Raw genomic sequence first — 18,442 nt, forward strand, 5'->3', positions numbered from 1 at the left:
AAATCAGCTTTCCTAAAGTCTAGCACTTTCACCCTACTAGTTACCTTACCCACTTGACGTCTTATGGTGAATTCTATCATTAGGTGATCACTGTCCCCCAGAAGGCTACCGATCTGTAGGTCTCCTACCATGTCATCCCCCGTTGCCAATACCAGATCCAGTATGGCATTCCCCCTAGTGGGACCATGTACCTCCTGTGTCAGGTGGAGGTCCTGTACATAGGTTAGAAACCTGCGTGAGCGGTGGGACTTTGCTGTCTGTGACTCCCAGCAGATGTCCGGGTAGTTTAGGTCCCCCATGACTACCGCCTCTTTAGCTTTTATGGTCTCCGAGAGTTGCCTCAGGAGCCCCGAAGCTCTTTCTTCCCCTTGATGTTGGGGTCTGTAGCAGACCCCTACCACCAAATCCCTTTCTCCTTGCCCCCCATGTAGCCTAACCCACAATCAGGTAGATGAGAATGAGTTCTGACGTCAGTTGGCTCCCTCAGCACTGCCTGAATAGATATGCTGCTCCCACTGTCATGCAGTTGCTTTTAAACTTTGGATGGAGCAGGAATCAAAGGGGGTGCAAATGTACCAGTACATTCCCCTTGGATCTGCCCCTGAGAACTGCCATCCTACTGCACATCTATCTAGCCCAGTTTTCTGTCTCATACAGTAGCTGAGTGTTTCACTCCTGTGGGTCTCACATGTGAAAACTGATCATCTATAGCCACTCTTTGTTTTCTATCCTTAATATAATTTGTGATCCATTAAAGTGTACCTTCCCGCTAACATGTTACAGTAACAGTAAGGTCACCTCACATTTTAGATGTAATAGACCAAATGGTGCAGTTCTTTAGGTGTCTCTACATGTGCATTAATGCACTTTATTTAATGCACATTAAATCTAATACTTCCATTGTGAGATACTAGGAAAATGCATATTAGTCTGGCTTAATATGCAGTAAATAAAGAGCACACTCTTTAAGTGATGCTTATTGTGCATTAGCCTAATTTAATGAGTATTAAGTAAAAAGTGTTTTTACATGACTCTTTAATGCACAGTAAAGTAGGCTAACACTCATTAAAGTGCATTTGCTTGGCTACATGACATAACAGGTGTAGACAGCTCGGTACTATTGTGGCCCCAACTCACACAGCAGCGATGGGATGAGCCCCTTAGTCATCTGCACTATCCACTATCTATTTAACAGATACATGAGATTATTGGGAGAAAAGGTAAAATGACAGACTCATGTACTCAGCTGTACATCTCATTTACCACTGCTGCTACTCCTATGACAGAATGGCCACAAGAGACAAGTTTCTCGATGAAAACTTGCTGATGCCAACCAAGACCCAAATAATGCTGGCCAGAAGGGGAAAATGCTATAAAGAAGCTGAGACACCACCTGTAAATTTGTTTCATCTCAGTAGTATTAGGTTTCTAAATTTGGTTTGGCCCCATAATAAGTTTGGATGATGGTATGTAAAGATGCTTCTTTGCATCTGCCAGTCACAAGGCAACCTAGCAGTTTTCAAGTATGCAGACACCTGGCTGTAGGTATTCATGCATTCCCAGGTTAGATTATTATGATTCACTTAATCTGAAGCTGAAGGTACTGTAGACATTGCAGCTAATATAAAACAAGCTGCCAGCTGTTTCCCTGGTATTCACTACTTTTCTACTCCAACAAGTAAACATTCACAATATTGACATTCCCAAACACCCTTGAAATTAAAAAAAAAAAATCTGAAACAAACAAATCAATCATCCAAACGTAACAAACAAAAAAACCAGAAAGCATCTACCCACCAGCAGGGAATTTACTCTGGAAACAGAAAAGTACCAGTACCTTTAAAAAGCCTGCTAGGGGCTTCACTGTTGCTATAGATTTTACATGGTGGATACTTAAATGCATTGGCAGTGGGAAATAGCATAAAATCTAGAGAGACAGACAGACAGACAAAAAGTTCCTCAGCATCAACTAATGAAAATGAAGTGAAACTATGAGCATATGACTTTCTGAAGATGTGTACTTTCTTCAGACTAAGGGCTAAATACAAAAACAGGCTTAGGTGTCCATTTGTGGGCATGTAGGGGGCTCTATTTAAAATGAGGTGCCAGTGAGATCCTTAAAACCTCCCCTCGGCTGTCAACAAACATCGTAGCGACCTACGTTTCTGTTTTAAAATTCTTCTAAGTGACTAGGTTTCTGCTGGTTGACATAAACCCCATTGTCTAATGCCTGTCCTGATAGCACTCAGCTGCCTGCAATCCTAGCTCATGACTAAACCCTTTCAGACATCTCTTAAACACATGACTAAGACAAGAGAGAGATCTCTTGTCTTAGTTCAAGCCTATCTCAACTGTCAGGCCCACTCTAGTAGGTGTTCTTAGAGCAAGCTTTCACCGGCATAAAAGGCAGTCAGGGACAAGTATGTGTGTTGTTAAAGTCAACAGTTTTTGACAGGTAGATGGCGCTCTCATTTTTTGCATGACTATGAGTGGAGAAGGTTCAGAAGATGTCTACCTCAGAAGAGAGTTCATGGTTGATAATCCCAGACATGCACATCCCTACCAGCCACAAATTAGAGCAAACTGCTTTTGATAGGATGGATTTAGGATAAACATTGCATTGCTTAAGTCTTTTTGTAGATTTAGCATTAAGTACAGCAAAGACTGGATGCTTAATATAATGGGGTCATATAACTCCATAAGGATAGAGGTCAGGTAGAAGGCAGGCCAGGGTAATATCTTAAAGACTAATTGGTTCAGAGAGGCAAAACCTTTTCTAGACAACAGTTTATTCCATCAGCTGCTATGAATTATACTTCTATATCATACTTCAATAAAGATAAAAGTATAATTGGAAGATTATTTTAATGCAGTAGACTTGAAAACTAAAGTAGAAACAATTTGGTAATGTTAATAAACTGATTAAAACCTATGATAACAGTGGCTGCATCTACACAAGACACTGCCTCCACAAACGTTATGGCACAGTCATTTAGTACTTGTATGAGCAAGTAACTGGAATTACTGAGCAGTCACGTCACTGAATGGCTTTATCATGACACTGACAGCACAGTAGCCCGAGACTACTGCACAGTAGCATCGTGCCATGCTTTCTGCCATGTGCCGCTACTGTTCAGTAACTGAGCGGTGTATTTTAATCAGTGAGAGCTATATTTCTGCATGAATAAAACAGAAGTTACAGTAATTGTATTTAAAAAAAATTAAAACCATAAAGACTGCAACTGTGATTTTAGCAACAAGTGTGGAGACAAGTAGCCATATCTACACATGTACTTAATGCACCTTAAGGCTACTGCACATTAAAATTAGGTGCAGTTTTGTGCCCAGGAATGCATCTACATGTGTGCCCACATTGGGAGCAAATTTGCTCCTGATGGGAGCCATTGAGTCCAGGCCTGCCTCTGCCTCCCTCCACTGCTTTGACCCCTTGCAGCAGCCAGGGGGAGTTCCAGGCTTCCTTGGTGCAAGCTCTGGGCTGGCAGGGGACACAGGAGTCAGGTCTGGCCTTCAGGGAGCAGGGGAGAGCTGTCCCAGATGTGAGATGCATGGGACACCTCCCAGCTGCACGGAGCTTAGGATCGCAGTCCAGCTTGGTTATACTGGCTTGGGGCAATTCCCCATGGCTGCATGGCAGCAGCGCCCTGAGCTCTCTCCTTACTTTGCTAGCTGAGGGAATGGGGGAGCTCTCTATCCCTGCAGTGCCAGATTGGGGACAGAGAGCTTCCCCATCCCCTCAGCCCTGCAACTGGTCACACAGTGCATGCCCCAGTCAGCTCCTGCTCCCTGCCCATGCCTAGAGGGACTGGTCAGCACCAGGACCTGGAAGAGATGTGGGTGGGAAGCACTGGAATCAGGGGGAAATGCAGGGGGTAAGCAATGCTGGGACCAGGAGGGAGATGCGTCTTCCCCCCTAGTCCCAGTGCTGCATACCCCACTGCATTTCTCCACCAGGTCCTGGTGTTGCTCAACTCCCAGGCTCCCCCCAGGAATGGGCAAGAAGCAGGAGCTGACTGGGGTGTGTGCTGCACAGTAACAACTGAGGAGAAAACGACATTCTCTCTCCCTGGCTGGGCACTGTGGGGACAGAGAGTTCCCCCGTTCCCTCAGCAATCAAAGTGAAGTGAGAAATAAGGGCGCTGCTGCGACTTGACCACAGGGCATCACCCCAAGCCGGCAGTGCTAAGCCATGCTGTGATCCTAAGTTCTGCACCGGAGCTGCAGGTAGCTCCCCTGCAGTGTCTTCTGTGGCTTTCGCTGCCTAGGATGACTGGGAACAATTTACACATGTGGTAGTATGCAGTAGCTAATGCGCCGTTAATCTAGTACCTGTATTCATTGGTACTAGTAAATGGTGTGTTAAACTAATTTACTGTACACTGGGTGTGTCTACACATGCATGTGCTTTGGCACCGGTTTATTCATGAGTAAATTACTCGTGAGTAAACGGTGCCAGGCAGGCATCTCATCTATATGTTCAGGGAAGCAGGAGTAGATTTGCTGCCAATCTGTTCCTACATCCCGGGGTCCTGCCCCTGCTGCCACTGGGGCAAGCAACAGGGTCCAGCTGCCACTGCCAGCAGCTGGTAGCCCTCTTCAGACGCCAGCCCTGCTCACTGCTCCCTGGCCAGCCACTTCCCTGGCCAGATGCAGCATGTGCAGCACAGGGACAGCATGTGACAGCATTCTCAACACTGCCACTGCCTCCCTGCACTGTAGCTGCCCCTGCCCCTGCCCCTGGCAGCTATTACCAGTGCCCTACACTTCTGCTGTCCACTGCACTGATCATACTGGCCCACTGCACTGACAGCCAGCTGGCCCATGGCCATCTTACCCCTCCCAGCTCCCCCATGCACAGTGACCACCTGCACACCTACCATGTGCCACCATGCACCTGCCACCTTGACCCTGTCTGCCTGGCCAGACCCTGGCATGGAGACTGAAGATGGGCTCCAGGATGCCACCACTGGGGCTGCTTTCACCTTCCTGGGCCTCCAGACCCAGGCCAGCCAGGACTGGGGATGGTACATTGTCCAGCATGACTAGAATGATAAGCAGTAGCTGGAGGACTTCAGTATTACCCAGACCACCTTCTGGTGTCTCCTGAAGAAGCTCCAGTTACACCTAGAGTGGCAGGACACCTCCATGAAGCCACCCCTCCCTGCAGACACCTGGCTGGCCCTCACCCTGCACAAGCTGGCCACATCCACTAGCCTGCAGTATGTTGGCCACCTGTTTGGCACAGGCAAGGCCACCACCAGGGAGAGTGTTCTGGAAGTGTGTGGTGCATTCCAGGACATGGTGGTGCTTCTTGTGCATGACTGCCTGGTGGCCATGGTGCGGTTCTGGGCCCTGGGATTTCCCCAGTGCATCAGGGCATTGGATAGGACCCACATCCCCATCACCTGCCTGCCTCCTGAAGACCACCCTATAAGAGATGGAAGGGCTTTCATTCTGTGCCGTTCCAGGCCATCATGGACTACCATGGGGCCTTCATGCATGTGAGCACCAGCTGGGTGGGCAGCAACCATGATGCACACATCTTCAGCAAGTCCAGCCTGCCAGATCTAGTGGAGAGTGGGTGCTTCATGCTAGGGGTAGTGGACCTGCAGCTGGGTGCTGTGATGGTCCCCACCCCTCCTTATCAGGAACCCCACCTACACGTTCCTGCCCTGGCTCATGTGGCCTTACCCTGGCCACCTGGACCACCACCAGGCCCACTTTAACTGCTGCCTGGGCCAGACCCATGCTCTGGTGGAGTGCACCTTTTGCTGCCTCAAGGTTCACTAGTGCACCCTCACCACCTGCCTCGAGTTCACAGAGGACAACCCCCACAGGTCATTGTTGCAGCCTGTGTGCTGCATAATATCTGTGAGGTGGGGGAAGCTCTTCCACGAGGCCTGGGCAGAGGAAGTGTGGTACATGGAGGATGCCTAGCAGTATGAGCATGACTTATGGCAGCAGCACCAATGGCAGCATACCCCCAGCCGAGGCCCCAAGAGAGCTGCACACGTATCAGCAGGGGCCAAGGCACCGGGTGCAGAAGGCACTGACTGACCACCTCCTCTACCATGCGCTACTCTAGCCCACCTGCAGTGCCACCCATGGACCAACTGCCCCCAACACCCCTGCCTACCCCATCACCATGCTCACTGAAGACACATCTCAAAAGGACATTTTTTTTATTCCTGACACATGAACCAGAGCCCCCTTCCCCCTCCCCCCTCCCCATAACAAACAGAGCCCATGTCCCTCCTCCCCTCAACAAACAAAGCCTCTCCACTACCCACCCCACCTATGAACAAACAATGTCCTTTGTGTGCCATCCCAGGATGGGGGGCCATGGGGTGAGATCCCCTAGGGGGCAGAAACTGGGGACAAGTGGCAAGCACACTAGCCTCTGGCCATTCCCCCCCGGGTACACATGTCACATCAAGTGTGGTGGGAGAAGGGTTCACTGAGGGGCAATGGTAGTCGGTGCTCCATGAGCATGGGTGACTCTCCCTCTAGCAGGCAGTAGGGGCAGGAATGACGTCCTGGCCCTGAATGCAGTCCTGGCCCTGCTGCAGGCACCTCCAGCTCTGTGCTCATGTGAAGCTGGGGCAAACAGTAAGCCTAGGCCCAAGCAGGGGGCTGGGTGTCACCAGACCAGGGGTGGGGTCTGGGGCAGGGGCTCCTGGGTGTTGGAAGTGGCACAGGACTTCCTCCCAGGCCCTGTTGGAGGCCTGCTCTTGGGTGGTGGGTGGCTGCCAGGGAGCAGGCAAGGTTAGGGTTGGGGGCTTGGCAGCGGGCAGCATGAAAGCAACCACCAGGACCAGAATGGTGTCCAGCAACTGGTGGTCAACATCTGTGGCCTGTACTGCCTGGGCCAGTATTCTGCTCCCATAGTGCCTCCACCTGCTTGTGCTCTAGGGCCAGGAGCTGTACCCAGAACTCCCAGTCCGCCCAGTCCTATGCCTCCTCATGCCAGTCCCATGCATTCTCGTGGGTGATTTCTTCCACTCTCTACCTGTTCTGGCAAACCATGTCCTCTGCCTGGCAGGGCCAAGTGTCCCCCAGCCAGTCATCCAGTGCCATGACTGGGCAGTCCAGGAGGAGGGTCCTGTACAGGGATCTTGTTTGGTGGAGTCAGTGCATCTTCAGGGCCCCATCTGTGGGTGTCAGCAACTCTGAGGCTGCATCCCAGCTGCCACACATGACCTCTCTCCTGTGTGCATCTGCAGGCCCTGTAGAACCGTGAGAAAGAAGCTGGTTGTATGAGTTCACAACATTTCAGAGATAAGATGCTCTGTACCAGGGGATGTGTGCTGCCCTACCTCAGATCAGGGGTTGGGCATGCATAGGTGCCCAAGTACCTTGGTAATCCAGGTGGGCAGACCTGGGCCCAGGGGGCTGCTGGCTGAATCTGCCGTCTTTGCTAACTCATGCTTCCTGCTGGTGTGACCCAGGGCTCAAAATGCCTGCAGGCTTTTAAAGTCTTGAGGCAGGGGCTGCCATAGAGACAGCCCAGCTCTGGGGCATTAGAGGCTCCCAGCCTGGAGCTCTGGAGCTAGGCTTAGGCTGGCCGCCTAGTGGCAGGGCTGACCTGGGAGCAAATTTGCTCCTGGGTTGCATGTGTACATGTGTTACTGCACAATAGCTAATCGTGAGTAAATTTAAAACCTACATTTGCAGATATCAAATTTACTCACAATTAAGGGATTTTATTGTTCAGTGTGCATATGTGTATACACATACACTTACTGTGCAGTAAACTACATTACTGTGCAGTTAAGCATCTCATGTGCATGCACCCAAGCCCTGCATATGTGTAGACGCTGATGCTTTACTGTGCATTAAATTACTCTAATAGTTTCCATAATATTGGTATTTTAACTACAAATTGATCTGTAAATAAGACATCTAATAAAGTCTGTTGATGTATAATCTTAGGTGATCAGTCTGTAGAGGCATAGTTCTAATATTCAATAATGTCAGGGTTGAATGCTCAGGCCAACATTGTTAAACCTGGATGCCTAAAATTCTAAGATAAGATCCTGAAGAAAACTGAGCTCTACTTCCACTGAAATCAGTGAGGAAAAAATCTGTAATAAAAAAGAGGAAGTTTGAAAAATCTCACCTGTTGCTATTTAGAGTTCTTAATTTGGATCTGGAATATAAGCATTACTAGTACCAACAATAATAGAGGTCATAGGCAGAGGAAGAAAAAATAATTGGGGGAGGGGCTGAGCATGCACATGCCCCCCCAACAGGTAAGTCTATGTACATATGCCCCCGCAGCAGGTAAGTCTGTGGGGAAGGGGCAGTGGAGGATAAAGGGCTGTGGGGCAGAGGCATGAGCAGGGGTGGGGAGGATGAAGTGAGGGGGGTGTGCGGTACTGAGCCATGAGGGCCAGTGGGGGTGAAGCAGGGAAGCAGACCCTTGCCCTGGTGCTGGTGCCAGCAGCACTGCAGATCTGGCTCCTCCACTTCCCCCATGTCCTGCTGGCAGCAGCTGAGCAGAGCAGAGCCAAGGTAGCAGCCAAGTCCACCCTCCTACCCACCCAGCTCCATACCCCTGGCCCCAGCCCCACATGCAGAGCTACCCTGTGGCCCAAGCAGGCTGCTTGCTCTGCCTGCCTTTGCACTTGCATTGGGTCCAGGCTGCTGGACCTGGAGGCAGGTGCTGTGCATGTCTCAATGAGTGCTCAACTCAACAGAATTCAGCAGGTGGCAGGTTAGCTCTGTTGGTTGTAGTGTGGTGATAATAATGCCAAGGTTATGGGTTTGGTCCCTTTACAGGCTGTCCCTTACATTTTTCTTCATGTGCAACAACTGCCTCACCCTACAACTCCCCTCTTTGGGAGGGAAGGAGGCATGACAGAGGCTGCCTGCATGGCTGTGCTCTAGGAATGGTTGCTGTGCAGAGGCAAGAGAACAGCAATGATCCTGGGAGGTGCAGGCAACACACAAAGTGTTTCACCCATGGTAGCAGCAGAAACACTTCCTGTGCTGGGGAGGAGGCAAGGGCAGAGGAGGACACAAAATAGCCCCAACTGTGGTGCTTCCACTATATAGTCTTTCCTCTCCCACCCCTCCTATGCATAGCAGGAGCCACACCCCCCAGATAAGCTGCTCATGGCTCAGTCCTGTGCCCTGCAGGCTGTGCAGCACTTTCCTCTCCTCTAGCCCCAGCCTCAGCCCCATTCCCTCTGTCACTGCTGTGCCCACTCTTCTCCCCACCTCTGCTGCATCCACCAGAAGCCCATGGCTAGGCTGCCTTGCGGCCCTATTGCTGCTCCGCATTTGGGGGGGCTAAGGCCTGTTAGTCCCCGCTGCTTCCATCACCTATGATAGAGGTCTACATAAACTGAAAGATACTTTGAAATCTATTTCTCTCAAATTCATTATACTGTACATTGTACAGTTTCTCCTGTAAATGAGCTAGTCATTTCCTTGAAGATGGATGTGTCATAGTTTCACTCAAAAGGGGGATGATTTTGGGGGTTGTCATATGTCATGCATATTTTTTTTTTCTGAGATTAGATTTACTCCTGTCATGTTTGGTGTCTGTTTACAGCATATAAATCACAATTGGGTGTGAATGTATTTTTGTAATATTAAAAGATTACTTGTAACAGCACTCCAATCAAACAGTGAGGAGGCCAATCTCTGGAAGGTGCACCTACAGTGGATACACAGGAGTGAAAAGTGATAACCTCAAAAAGCGGCAAGTACATGTAAAAGTAAAAACCATTGCCAGAGCAAAACCAGATGCCCAAGCACCTGGAAAGAAGGATTTTCAAATCAGGAAAGCAGCTAGTCTCTGGTTCAGAATACATTTTTCACCACTTAAAAGACAATAGAAAAAATATATATCTAAAACAATGGGTCTGATTGCACAGGTGACTGGCTGGCAGGCATGGGGGGACAAGTGCCCCCCCCACCCCGAGATTGGCCCCTGACTCAGCACCACTCAGAACGGGGCAGATTTTTTGCCACACAGGCCAGCGACATGGGCGGGGGGGGAGGAGTGGATATGGGGCTTTTGGCCTGCCCCTGGGCCCACACACAAATTGTGCCCCCTCCCCTCCGATGTAGGAGGCGCCAGTTACTACTGTCTGATTGTACTGTGTTTTGACTGGCATCACAACAGGCTTGGGACAGTGGTCTACACATAGATATCGAATACCAATTAACTTAAATTCCCTCTCTGCACCCCAGTTGTCCCAGGGAAAAGTATTATCTCAGAGTCTTCACAGGTACTTAAAGTTGGACAATGGGCTCAGAATAAAAGGCTTTCTACTGGCAGAAATACAGTGTCTGTTTTTTAACCCGTGATTGGCACCCAAAATAGTGTGTACATGAATCAGCCAGAAATGGGAAGTATTAACTTTACAAAAAAGCAACTGCCTTCCAAGGGGAATGGCTATAAATGATATCCTTGCTATTACTCTTATGCCCTCCCATGTAAAAGCAACTTTTATTTGGTATTTGAGCTCATGCTAAAACACCTCTAAAATTCAGTCCTGTGTGAAACATTTAGTTTAACATCATAGTTAATGAATAAGCAAAATAAAATTGTGTTCTCTGCATGAATTTTTATCCATAAGGGCTAACTATGAAAATGTCCTCTTAATTTTCAATGATATAAGAAGATGTATACAAAAACATGGCAAATCTTATGGGCTGTAGGACAGATGAATATAGCTCAGAGGTGAGCAATTATTTTGGTTGGGGGGGGCGCTTGCTGAGTTTTGGCAAGCTGTTGAAGGCCACATGGGTAGCACCACCCCTTGACAGGTGCTCCACCTCCTGGCCACCACCTTGTGACCAGAAGCCCCACCCCCTAACCCCTGACCCCTACCAGAAGTCCCTCCCCTTGCCTGTGGAAGTTCTTTTGGCAAGGGGTTTTCCGATCTTGGAACCAGAAAAATACCAAATTATATTCTAAAAAGCAAACATTTACAACATTCGTTAATTTGATTTCAAAAAATATTTTGTCTATATTTCCATATGTTTATGTAGTGTACACACAGGTAATTGCACAATAGTTTAAAATGAAGTCTTACTCTTGTATGTTGTGTGGGGGGGTATAGGTTTGTGGGGGCCTGTGGGTGTGGGGTGCCTGTGGGATGTGGATAGGTGTAGGGGTGTGGGGTGAGGGAGCATGTGGGTGTATGTATGGATATGTGGGGTATGGGTGGGTATGAGCTTTGTGGAGCTTGTGTGTGAGGGAGAGGGTGTCTGGGGTGTGTGAGGGGGTGTGGGGGTCTGTGTGTATGGCAGTGCAAGGGTGTATGGGCACATGTGTATGGTGGGGTGTGCATGTAAGACTCACCCTATGAGCACATGTACACATACTCTTTGCCCCCCCTACAAATACACACACGCAAGCTCAGCCCCTCCCTACAGACATGCCCACACATGCTGCTAAACTTTGTAAAGACTAAGGTCCTCCACTAACAACCTCCTAATGAACAGATCCCAGCTACATTAATCCAGATCCACAGCAAGACTCTGGGGAATACTGAGCATTTTTTGTACCTTGGAAGCCATCTCTCGCAGAAGGCTGACATAGATGAAGAAATCCAACATCACCTTATATGTGCAAGTGCAGTCTTTGGATGCCTGAAGAAATGAGTATTTAAAGATTGCAACATTAGATCTGACATGGTACTCTTCAGCTGGGAGAAGCAAAGGCTCAGGGGTGATCTGGTGGCAGCCTATAAGTATATAAGGAGTGTGCACCAGGAACTGGGAGAGTGTCTGTTCACCAGGGCACCCCAAAGGAGACAAGGTCTAACGGTCAAAAACTGCTGGAAAAACATTTTAGACTGGGCATAAGGAAAAACTTCTTCACCGTCCAAGTCTCCAGAGTCTGGAATAGACTTCCCACAGAAGTGGTGCAAGCACCTACTCTGGATGCCTTTAAGAAATGCTTGGATGCTTATCTTGCTGGAGTGATCTGACCCCAGCTGACTTCCTGCCCCTTGGGCAGGGCGCTGGACCCAGTGATCTCATGAAGTCCCTTCCAGCCCTAATGTCTATGAAATCTATGAAATCTGAAACCAAGCTCATGGTTTACCAAGCAGTCATGATCCCCACCTTGCTGTATGGACCTGAGACCTGGACAGTATACAAGAGAAATGTTAGCATCCTGCTGCAAGCAAACACCATTAGTATTGAAGTGATGATCATTCAACTTCAACTTTGCTGGTCTTGCCATGTCATCTGGATGTCCAACTCCAGACTCCCAAAGCAAGTTTTATTCTTTCATCTCAGCCAAAGTGTATGCTCAGGAGGAAGGCAAAGGAAGTGCTTTAGGGAAAGCCTCAAGGCCAAGTTGAAAAAATGCAATGTCTATGTCAACTCATAGGAGACTATCGCTTAGGACTACCCCAAATAAAAGAAGTCTGCTGCAGGGATCTCAGTACTTTGAAACCTCAACAACAGGAGATGGAAAAGCAAGAGAGGCAGAAACAGCATGTTGTGGACCAAATCAAGAATCAACAATCCAGCACCACAGAAACACATGTCCAAGCTGCAGTAGAGTCTGTCGATCCTGGATAGGCCTCATCAGCCATATTCAGACACACAGATATGACAGTCATAGAAGACAATCATCCTCAACTTTGAGGGACTGCTGAAGAAGAAGACCAGTAACAGGAAATACCTAATGATCATTTGAAATAATTTTCCTTCCCAAGTCATATTAAATAGCTTTAAAACAGCACAATTATCTTTGATTTAAGTCACCTCATTCTACTGCAGAAGAAGAGACGGATGTTCATTTTCATCCCTCCTCACCTTTTCCCCCCTCATAACCTTTTTATCAAACAGATCTAGCTAAAAAGCATATTTTAGTAATTTTTAAAAATGATTACTATTCTGGCCTGCCTAGATAAACTTGTCCTTTTGACACATGATTCGGGGCATGTCTTTTTCTTTTTTCCTTTGCCTTTTCCTTTTTTCCTGAATCTTACTCATATTTCCAAAAAGCATCTTTTCAAAAGAGCAATCCTTTTTAAGAGCTTGCTTGCATTAACTGATGCAAATTTAACAACTCCCACAGTAAGCAGAGAGAGGAGGAGGGAGATTATGGATTAAGAACAGGGAAGGAGACGTAGTCATCTATAGGAAAACAAAGGGGAAACAAAAACAGCCTCTCCTGTACTAACAATATGGATTACTACTGAAGTTCTCATGGCCATTGTGCTATTGTATGTGAATTAAGAAAGAAAGTGGATAGGATTTCTGCCTATGGAATCTTACTGAGGCCAAATTATGCACTCCAGTATGTATTCTGGCTTTCAGCTGAATGGAAAGGAAGGGTGATCTAGTCAAAGCATTAGACTAGCACTTCAGAAACCAAGGGTCAATTTCCTGCTCTGCTCCGTATGAACCTAGGAAAATCAGCGAAGTCTAGACTTGCTAAGATATTTAGACCCCGGACTTTCTAGTGAAAAAGTGTCCCTTTATTGGAACAGGCTACCTACAGAGGTCATGGGATTTCCATGGCTGGAAATTTTCAAGAGCAGGTTGGACACTAACTAGGATGGTTTGGCCAGGAATGATTGTGCCTTGAGCTGGACCGGTGACCTACAGGAGTCCCCTCGAATCGAATTTTCCTAATTTCCTGTTGTAGTGATAAAAGTTATAACTCCCTAGTGCTCCCTAACAGGAGACTGAGGAAACTGGGAATTGGGTCCCTGACTTAGAGAGTAGCTAGTTAGAGAGAGACAAAGGGTCTACAAGAGTTGCCTACTGCCCCACAACTAAAGTTTGTGTTTAGTTCTCATTCATATATGCCAATGTTTATTGAGCCTGATGATCACCTATGATCCTATTAGATGCCTCAGCTTCATATAAAATATATTTCAGAAATTATGATTTACAAAAAGTAAAGTATTGAGTGGAGCATTGCCAAAGTAGCCAGTAGGAAGTGCTGCAGAGAAGCGTGATTCTTAATCCCCACCCATCTTTGATACCGAGGTACTCCCTGTTTGCTGCAGTAAGGGATATCACTTCAAATGGCTTTTATAACATATAACTCTGTCCTAGAGATACATGCATAAGATCTTGCTTTCAAAAACAGATCCAGTTGCAATTAAAAAATAATAATTTAATATATGTATATTTTGTGGTGAACAGAAACTTGAAACAATGTCATTTTGCTTCACTCTGACATTTCCAAAGTTGGATTAGCATTTAAAAAATCATGGAGTGAAAACAGAGAGAAAGGGAGAAAGTAAAAGGAAGAAAACTGCACATTATTCATGTTATTGTACTAAATTTTAAAGCAAACTGAATGGGAGGGAAGAAGCAGAGCGAAGAAACAAACAGTCTGAAAACGTTGACATTCTGAGAATATTTGTTACATTTGTAAAATTTCAAAGCTTAAAAATTTTCAAACACACTTTGTAAAACAAAAACAAGCTGTGGGGAGGTATGTCCATTTCAGACCACAAAAATGGATAAAAACCCCTGACAATTTGAACTCTTTAAATGAAATTATTTTTTTTAATTTCTCAGTCACTCTGAATTACCTTTTGAGCTCTAACAGAATCACAAGGGAAGGTGGGGTGCCTTGTTTAGCGTGAACGTTCAGTGTCTTTTAGATAAAAGAAAGACCCTCATCACTTAATCTTGGATAACAATTGAAGAGCCATGTCCTATCTCTTCTCTCCACTTTATCTCTGTTTTCTCCAAGATTATAACTTCTTAAGTGCGCTTTTGCCAAAATGTTGTACTTTCCACAATTTCTATAAATAGTGTTAGGGTAACCTCTCTCTGCTGGATGGACTGTGTAATTACCAATTAGTACATCCATAGTCACCTTCATGAGTAAGTCCAAGCAATAACAAAAGTTAATAGCCCAGCAATGCAGCAATGTGCCAAATTATCTGTAAAGAAGCCAAAGTTGAAAGCCAACAAAGAGAATATATATATATAACTGTCTCATGGAGATACAACATAAGGAACAACTTCACTTTGTACGTCAGGACATATTATGTTCTAAATCTTCAAAAATTAGCTCATGCTCTGGTGCCTCTCTTTGTGTTTTAAGTGGAATGATCTTGACTATGAATAAGCTTCCCATTCAGGCTGAGGTCAGTAGTCTGCTTTTCTGTGCAAGCACAGAACAAAAACAGGACTGCCTGACCTGTGTCATTCTTCCTTGATTTAATCCTCAAGAGCTCTAGAGTGGTTTCTGTTAAGCTTGTGCAGTCTCACAGACATGAGAAACGACAGATTGGAAAGGGAAAAATATGGCCTTGTGGTTAACCCACGGAAGTGTGACAGAAAAGATCTGGATTGTTTTCTGCATGAGCTTAGGCAACTCAATTAATCTTCCTGAATGAGATACAGGGAGGCACCTTAAATTCAGTCAGATTTTAGGCTCATGGGTCCAAAAATATTGATCTAGGAAACCCCCTACTCAGAAGCCACCTAACCTTGGAATAGTTTAAATTGATTCAGTGCCTGCCTGCTGGAACACGAAGTTCTCAAGGCATCTAATGTTAGGCTCCTTCCCATGGGCAGGGTCACCCTGATCTGAGCAGCTAGGCTCCTAACTTCTGTTATGATTATGATAGGCAGCAGGGAAGCTATCTAAACTCTGCCTGCATCCCTAAGAGAGTCCAGTGCATCATGTGTGCTCAGAGAATGTTTAATGCAAACAAAAGCATTGAGCTCACTGCAAAGCACAGCAACTGTGGTTGCTTTCACTTGAAAAGAGAGATAATATTGCCACTTCTTGCATAAGAGCAAGAGGGATAGGATTCAAAGAGACCTGGGCAGGCTATTACAGTCAACTGGGAAATAGGAAACCTGGGGTAAAGGCCCTGCTGAACTGAACCTTTAGGATTGAAACCCACGTTTACTATAAGAAGACCATAGCCATAAAGCTTTACAATGGTTTGGCAGGAGTGACCCTTCCTGCCTACCTCTTGAAGGTGGGTGACTATCCAGTTTTAAGAAAGCATCATCATTATTTGGACAAAAAATTAGAACTAATCCTGAGAACAGGGACTAGCATCCAGGTCTTCCAACTACCAGCTGATTATCCTAATAATTAAAGTAAGGCTCGTTCTACTTCCTTTACTTGCTCTCTTTCTGTCTTCATGAATTTTGCACTATTGGCAGCCAGGCTTCAGGCAGAAGAGAAGAGAGTGTGGCCCACTTAGACAAATCTGTAGCCTTGTAGTTTTTTTGTGGGGGGTTGGTTTTTTTTTTTTTCCCCAAGAGATGAGAGATGTGGAAATGAATGCTATCAGGTTGTGGAGGTTATTGGCCTCTCACTTCCTGGATGAGTGTTCCAACCACAGAGTCACAGAATCATAGAAAATGAGGGTTGTAAGAGACTTCAGCAGGTAACCTAGTCCAACCTCCTGCTCAAAGCAGGACCATAAACTAGATCATCTCAGCCAAGGCTTTGTTTAGCCGGTTCTTAAAAACCTTCAAAGACGGACGATACACAGCCTGTCTAGGCAGCTTGTTCCAGTGTTTTACTACACTCCTAGTGAAGAACTTTCTCCCTAATATCTAGCCTAAAGTTCCCTTGCTGCAACTTGACATGATTGCTCCTTGTTCTGTCATCTGCCACCACTAAAAACAGTCCAGCTCCATTGCCTTTGGACCACCCTTCAAGTAGTTGAATGCAGCTATTAAATCCCCTCTCAGACTTCTCTTCTCTAGATTAAATAATCCCAGTTCCCTCAGCCTCTCCTCAGAAGTCATGACCCCCAGCCCCCTCACTATTTTCATTGCCCTCTGCTGGACTCTCTCCAATTTGTCCACATCCTTTCTGTAATGGGGGCCCAAAACTGAACACAGGACTCCAGATGTGGCCTCACCAGTGCAGAATAGAGGGGAAGAATCACTTCCCTTGTTCTGCTGGCAACACTCCAACCAATGCAGCCTAGTATGACATTAGCCTTCTTGACAGCATGGGCACACTGCTGGCTCATATTTAGCTTATTGTCCACTGTAACCCCCAGGTCCTTTTCTGCAGAGCTGCTGCCCAGCCACTCCATCCCTAGCCAGGACTCATGCATGGGATTGTTCCATCCCAAGTGCAGGACTTTGTACTTGTCCTTCTTGAACCTTATGAGATTCCTTTTGGTCCAATCCTCAAATTTGTCTAGGTCACTTTGAATCCTAACCCTATTCTTCAGCATATCTACTACACACCCCAGCTTGGTTTCAATTGCAAACTTTCTGGGGGTAAACTCAATGCAATTTTCCAGGTCGTTGATGAAGATAGTGAACAAAATCAGACCCAGGACCAACCCCTGGAGCACTCCACTTAATACTAGCTGTGAAGTAGATATCAAGTCATTGACTACTACCCTCTGAGACTAATCATCCAGCCAGTTTTCTATCCATTTTATAGTCCATTCATCCAGCCAGTACTTCCTTAACTTGCGTGTGAGAACGTTGTGGGAGACAGTATCAAAAGCCTTCCTAAATTAAAGGTATACCACACCCACCAGTCTCCCCATGTCCACAAAGCTAGTCATCTCATCATAGAAGGCAATCAGATTGGTCAGGCATGACTTACCCCTGGTGAATCCATGCTGACTGTTCCTAATCACCTTCTTCTCCAAGTGCTTAGAAATGGATTTACTTGACGAGGATCCGCTCTATGATTTTTCCCTAGACTGAGGTGAGACCAACTGGGCAGTAGTTCCCTGGATCCTCTTCCCCCTCTCTTTCTTAAAGTTAGGCACTATATTTTTCCTTTTCCAATCATCCAGGGCATCTCTGGATCACAATGAGTTGTCAAAGATGATGGCCAGTGGCTCTGCAATCACATCAACCAACTCCCTAAGCACCCTCAGCTCCATCCTGTCTGGCCCCATAGACTTGTATATGTCCAGCTAAGCTTACTAGTCCAAAATCTGTTCTTTCAATACTGCTGGCTGCTCACCTCCTCCCCAAACTGTGCTGGCAGGTCTGGGAGCTGACCTTGCCTGTGAAGACTGAGGTGAAAAAAGGCATTGAGTATTTCAGCCTTTTCTGTATCCTCTGTCACTAGGTTGTTTCCTCCACTCAGTGAGTGACCCACACTTTCTTTGATGTTCCTCTTGCTACTGGCATGCTTGTAGAAACCCTTTTTGTTATCTTACACACCCCTTGCTAGCTGCAACTCCATTTGCACTTTGGCCTCCATGATTTCATGCCTGCATGGGTGAGTGTCATATTGAATGAAATAGTTTGAATGTTTGTAAAGGTTGCCCATTTACCAGTTTCAGGAAGAAGATAGGATTTATCTCCTTATCTAGCTCATTGTTTTGGGGCTACGTGCAAAATGTCCTGACTTCACTTAAAGCCTTAATTTAAATTGTATCTTTAGAAGTCTTTTACAAAGAAAGCAAATATCCTGAGTTCCGAGACATCAAAGCCTAGGGCCTTTTAACCAGACTGGTAAAAAAAAAAA

The sequence above is a fragment of the Alligator sinensis genome, unplaced genomic scaffold (assembly GCF_000455745.1).
Source record: "Alligator sinensis unplaced genomic scaffold, ASM45574v1 scaffold780_1, whole genome shotgun sequence".
In the NCBI taxonomy this organism is placed as follows: Eukaryota; Metazoa; Chordata; order Crocodylia; family Alligatoridae; genus Alligator; species Alligator sinensis.